Genomic DNA, 5148 nt, shown 5'->3' with positions numbered 1-5148 from the left:
TTTATTTAAGAATTAGTTTAAGTACTTTTGAATTATTAACAGAATAAAAAGTGGAGTTTCTTAACTCTGCCGGATAGTATCCAGCTGGGTCGGTACGACACATCTACATCAAGGTAAATTTTGGGACGGGAGAGGGAGAGATTCTTGATCTTAATTACCTGCCTATCGGCGTGCTCCGGCATCAGACTTACCCCAGCCAGGTTTCCAAACACATCGAATACATCGGTGTCGTATACTCTCGTTTAACTATCAAGAACAACCTCGTTAAGATGACAAAGCTCATAGCTATGTAGTTTCTATCCTCTTGAAAGCTTACTCAAAGTTAAACCAACTATAACTATCATTATCATTATTATCAATATCATTATTATTATTTCATAATATAATCCGTAAATTAAGCTCCAAAATTCGTGATTAATGTCATTTTCACATTATGTCATAATTATTGTAAAAATACAAAATAAAAAATATTGAAATTAGCTTATTTACATATTATAAATTGCGTCATAGATGCCATAAGGAAGTATGAAAATTTTTCGAGGTATTATGATCATTAAGTATTATTTTGACAAAAAAAATTTTTTTTTTAACATTTGAATTTTTTTTTTAATTGACGTAATTAGGATTAAAAACTATAATACTATCACAAAGGTCAAATTTTGATAGATATTTTTTTTGTTAGTATAAAAAAAATGTTTTTTTTTTTTTTTCAATATGAAAAAAAAATTCAAATTTAAAAAAAACATAATTACATTGATTCCCGAAAAAAAATTTTTTATACGGCCTTATGACATCTGCAAAGCGAAGTCATAATCATTAATTAATAATTATCAATTGATAAGCTCAGTATCTTCGGTTGTGATACGATATTATCACTCGTAAAATGCCGGCAAAGATGAGAAGACCAAATATGATTCCCCAAAAAATTCCATGCCGTCCTGAAGTAAAAAAATAGTCGGCTTAGTTGCCAAAAAAGTATTCAATTATAAGTACATACTTGCACAGCTGACGGATCTAGATTGCGGGACTATTTCTGTAATTATATGGATTCGTTGAGCAGCGGGAGTGTTTGTGGGTAACTGATTATTTTCATACTGATAGAGTGGCACTGTAGGCGGGTGAGAATAATTCGGCAGCTCAGATGTTGTATACGGAGGTATTGGATTTGTGTACGCTGGATATGTAGTTGGATAGTGCTCGTGAGCGTGGTTCACTTGCGCTCTTGTTGCTTCTGCGTAAGTAGGAAGTCGTGGGTTGTTATCAGGTTGCATTTCTAGAAAAAATCTTTAAAGTTTTTAGATTAAGGTCTTATCTGAATAAAGAGAAATTAATTGTTAAATTAAATCATAATTTCGTGTCAAGTTTCTGTTTTTGTTGGTGTTAGTAAAAATATTTTTAAAATTGTGGACATTATTGTAATTGCATTGTATTATATTATATTAATTTGTTGTTTACGACCGCAATGATGATTTATTTTTAAATCAGATTCTTGTCTTTTTATCTATCGATATGTCTGGTCATGATAGAAATCCAACTTTAAAATGTTTTCAATATCTAAAAAATATACAAGAAATAAATGATAAAAAACATATTTATCAAACTCTATAAAAAATTATAGAATTAATTTTTGAAATGTTTTAATGTATTTTTTATATGGAAAGAAATTCTTTTTTAACTTACGGTTAATTTTAAGAGAAAAATTACCGGGCTGTATTATACTCGTGAGATGGTGCTGCTTTATACCATTTATTAGTAACAAAGAACAAAATTTACCGGACTTTTCCGTAAAATAAAAAAAAAATTTGATGCAGCTTTTAGTTTAATTTTTTTCAGAATCCACTCTTATAATTTAGATGAAAAATATGAAAAATATACACAATAAGACAAACTATTCGTAACGTGATTGGTCAAATATATCATAAGCATGAAAATATATGCAAATGCTACAGTCAGGCGCGCGCTTGCGCGCGCAAATTCAAATTCTAGTTAATTTTAATTAATAATTCTGATAATATCATTATTTTAATTTAATTGAGGAGTTTTATTTATTTTTTTGTACACGAAAAGAACAAGATGACACTGGATATAATCCTAGATTATACTCAGTGAAAAAAAATTTCAGATAGTAGCTAGTATAATCCAGATTACAATGAGTATAATCCAGATATCACGCACACTGAGAAAACAGTTTATTTAAATGAAATTAGGCTCGTTAACTATAAATAAATCTCTTATTTAAATATCACAAGAAATATTTATTTGATACAAATAAATAGATTTATTTGAGATAAAGTTACAGTATATTTGAATGAAATCCAGATTTGTTTATAGTTAACAAATATTTCTTTGGTGCTAACAATGATTTATTTATTTCTCGCTTAATTTTACAAATATAAATAATGCTGTGAAGCGGGAAAGAATAGGAGTTACGGTAATTATTACGTGAAGCGTTCCACATTCACGTAACAGGATATTGGTAGGAAAGGATTGAGAAAGGAATGTGGAGAGGATCATCTTAATGTGAGTTTATAGAATATGCGAGAAAAAATTATTAGATATAGCTCGGACTGGGATTCGAACCCAGAACCTTCCGAAGACATGTCGGCTACTCTACCATTTGGGCTATCCGGTCTATACTAAATTTCCTTTCGCTTATTCTATATACATTAAGCCACACCGTCCATCTTACGGCAAGCATTTTTCAGCATCACGGAATCAAGATATTTTGCATACTATTGTCGAGATAATTTAATGGAGATTAATTCCATACTTTCTAAAAATTGATTTACTGCAATAGAAACGGAAAAAAACATCAAAATAGGTCAAAAAATTTTCCTGTCCGTCATGTATGAAACCCCGGAAACACTGTAACTTGTGAAAAAATCAATTATTTGAGTTAAATTTTTTTTTTTAAATTCTAATCGACGATTGTAGGTCACTGAATGCGAATGGTTAATTAATTCAGTGTCGTTTAATTACAATTAATAAAAAACGAAAACTACAAGACTGTATATCTATATATATCCATGTAAAATTGACATGGATGGTGATATATCTATATCTATAGATATTATGTACATTTATTCCACCAGGGGCGCTTGTGCAGTACCTTCCTACTACAGCTGTTTTTTCGGCAATTAATTTTGAACGACTTAAGTTTTTTTTTTTTTTTTTTATATTTCATAATTAAATGAGCATTATGAGTCGTGCACTTTTGGATTTTCCAAACTTTTTTTTTTTTACTATTTTAGTCAAAATTAATCGTACATTTCTTTATTTTTTTATATTAATTTTATAATTAATTATAATTAGATAGAAAATTACAGACTATCTCACAATTACCGTAATTTTCACGGTAATGTTTAAAGAAAATTTCTTTCAGGTTATGTATAAGAATAGAACAATCTAAAAAGATTTCATTTTTTCTACCTATAACAGTAACTATTGTCCACTAATTTAATTTCCCAATATTTATAAATATATTTAATACCCTTTAACTCAATAAATTATCAATATTCATATTTTTGCGACTTATTTATTACCAAAATGATTTATTTGGTTTATTAACGATAACTTATCGCTCGTAAATCTCCACTTAACTCCACATATAAATGATTTTAAATTTTTCCACAAATTATTTATTCCAATATTTTACTTACACGTTCAATAGAAATACCCTTGTAAAATAAATCTTCAATCACTTATTTCTCGTCGAATAAAATAAAACATCAACAATAAATTTATTATATATTAAAAGTATTTTATTTTTCACTGCAGAGCGCAACAACGCAACAACGCATTACATACACCGTCAAGTTAATAAAGCAACTAACTTCATACCGAGAATGAGTCAATCGTCATTACAGTAATCAGTAAAAACGTCATTTATGTTTTATTTATTATTATTTCTTTTTATAAATTTATTATCTTTTTATTGTAGTTATCGTTAAATCATTTCCTCTTTTACTTAAAATTTTTTAGAATTAATAAAAGTCTACTTTTTTATCATTTGATAAAATTAATTGATGATTATTTGAACATTTCTTTTATATTCAGTTCTTATCTACGTGTGTAAAATTTTAAATATTTATTTAAAAGTGTGACTAAAAAACGGTCTTTAGCATTAAAAAAAAAAAAAAAAACAAATTATTTAATGCTAATTGTTGGTTACATGATATTTTATTTTGACGAGTATTATCTTGAGTGTTGATACTGAGAACAAAAAAAAAGAAGAGTTTATATATATATATATATATATATATATATATATATATATATATATATATATATATATATATATATATATATATATATAAGTAGTGAATGAGAATCCAAGGCCCCGCATGCGCATTCTCGCTAAAGAATTTTTAGTTTGATGCGGAAAAAAATGTGGCTGATAATTTTATTTTTAAATATTTATAATTAACCGGTGATTAGTTCCCGATCAGCTGGTTTATTATTAGTATTTTGTAATCAATCCGTCAAAGAATAAACTAAAAACTAATCTCAGATAAGCTCCGTAGGAAATAAAATTTTTTTTTTTAATTTTGTTACTAAACTAATCAAACTTGAGCTTCTAGTAAGGAGATAATTTACTGATCATGCGCCATCTGTATTTATACAAAAGTATTAATTTTTCTAAAACGGTATTTGTGGACAGATATACACTGATAGAAGGGTTTTTTTTTTATTTAATAAGCTTTATTAACTGTTAATAAATGATTTTTTATCATCATAGGATTTAATAAATATTTATTAACAGTTAATAAATTATTTATTAAAAACGATTTATTAAATGTTAATAAACATTTGTTAACATTTAACAAATATTTATTAACAATTAATAAGTAATTTATTAAGTACAATTTATGAACTGTTAACAAATATTTATTTAAAATAAAAAGCGAAAATAGCAATTTTCATTTGACACTTTTTATAACCCTATAGCTGGAATACATGATAATAATTAAATTCACTGAATAAATTAACCTTTTTAATAGTTAAAAATATAAAAGATAATTATGAGCTGTGATAGAATTTGGTATTTTACAGTAAACGTTATTACAATGTAATATAATTAATGAAAATAATTTATAAAGATGATTTTTATTTATAAGCAATCTTTATATCATATGACATTTCAAGCGA

The 5148-nt window shown here is 26.5% G+C and overlaps 1 long non-coding RNA gene across 2 annotated transcripts; it reads right to left on the bottom strand.

Moving 5' to 3' along the window:
- Positions 1 to 731: 731 nt before the first annotated feature.
- LOC123267168 lies at positions 732 to 3893 on the bottom strand. 2 transcript variants are annotated; one of them, XR_006509985.1, is made up of 3 exons: positions 3660 to 3893; positions 998 to 1284; positions 732 to 938 (listed from the first exon to the last, which is right to left on the bottom strand). It is a non-coding gene; the product is annotated as an uncharacterized LOC123267168 (long non-coding RNA). The 2 variants fall into 2 exon arrangements; XR_006509986.1 differs by lacking the exon at positions 3660 to 3893 and adding an exon at positions 3325 to 3415.
- Positions 3894 to 5148: the final 1255 nt, after the last annotated feature.

This window comes from Cotesia glomerata, linkage group LG6 (genome assembly GCF_020080835.1).
Source record: "Cotesia glomerata isolate CgM1 linkage group LG6, MPM_Cglom_v2.3, whole genome shotgun sequence".
Classification (NCBI taxonomy): Eukaryota; Metazoa; Arthropoda; class Insecta; order Hymenoptera; family Braconidae; genus Cotesia; species Cotesia glomerata.
Note: the sequence above shows the minus strand (reverse complement) of the source record. Positions and strands in the feature narration are given on the sequence as shown.